The sequence below is a fragment of the Pteropus vampyrus genome, unplaced genomic scaffold (genome assembly GCF_000151845.1).
Source record: "Pteropus vampyrus isolate Shadow unplaced genomic scaffold, Pvam_2.0 Scaffold1028, whole genome shotgun sequence".
Classification (NCBI taxonomy): Eukaryota; Metazoa; Chordata; class Mammalia; order Chiroptera; family Pteropodidae; genus Pteropus; species Pteropus vampyrus.
Genome location: NW_011889809.1, coordinates 5,610 through 6,372, shown reverse-complemented (window position 1 = coordinate 6,372; position 763 = coordinate 5,610). Strand labels below are relative to the sequence as shown.

Below are 763 nucleotides of genomic sequence, written 5' to 3'. Positions count from 1 at the left end.
CACAGAATTGATGAACTTGGTTTCCATTAAGGGAAGAAAAGCAGCTTTTCCTATCCTTGCTTGCATTTTTGCTTTACAGAACTATGTCCTTTCAGGATTTTAAGAGGTTTTTTTTTTTCCCATGATTAATCTAAGTTATTTATTTAAGCCATCTCTTGCCGGAAGCAAAAGGATGGAAGATAAGTATACTGGTCATCATTTGATACAGGGAAAGGTCAGCTTAAGGTCCCATACACTTTTCTGGTCCGTGTGCAGAGTAATGGTCTAAACCAGTGCTATGGTCTCCACTGGATAGTGGTCCAGATTCTCTTCATTCATCTTCATAGCCAGTCAGAAGTGGATTCACTTGAGAGTTATGGAATAGAGTATGGTCACCATCTCCCCAGGGAAAGCGCTTGGAACCTGATGCGGAGATGGGGGTAGGTGATGAACTCGGGTCTCTTGTGCTCCCCATGATGCGACTTCAGGAAGACTTCAGCATGCTCATTCCCACCCCGGGGAACGTGAGGAAGTAGATGAGGGTCTTCCACACGTGAGCTGGGCCCTTCTTGCTGTAGGCGCCACTCGATATGGGCTGTGCCAGCCGTGGCCGGAACCGACCTAGCAGCCCAGAAACCCGGGTCCCCGCCATCGCCGCTGCCATTTTTTACCAGGACCCCACATCTCCCCTTTTTAAAAGGGTTCTTGATCTTTTAATCTTGGTGTTGTTGATTTTGAGGGTTTTATTTTTCTTTGTTCTTTAATTCTGGTTTGATTTTTGTGC

General features: G+C 46.0%; 1 pseudogene; it reads right to left on the bottom strand.

The window, feature by feature from the left end:
* Positions 1-28: 28 nt before the first annotated feature.
* LOC105310064 lies at positions 29-643 on the bottom strand (annotated as a pseudogene).
* Between the last annotated feature and the right edge of the window lie 120 nt (positions 644-763).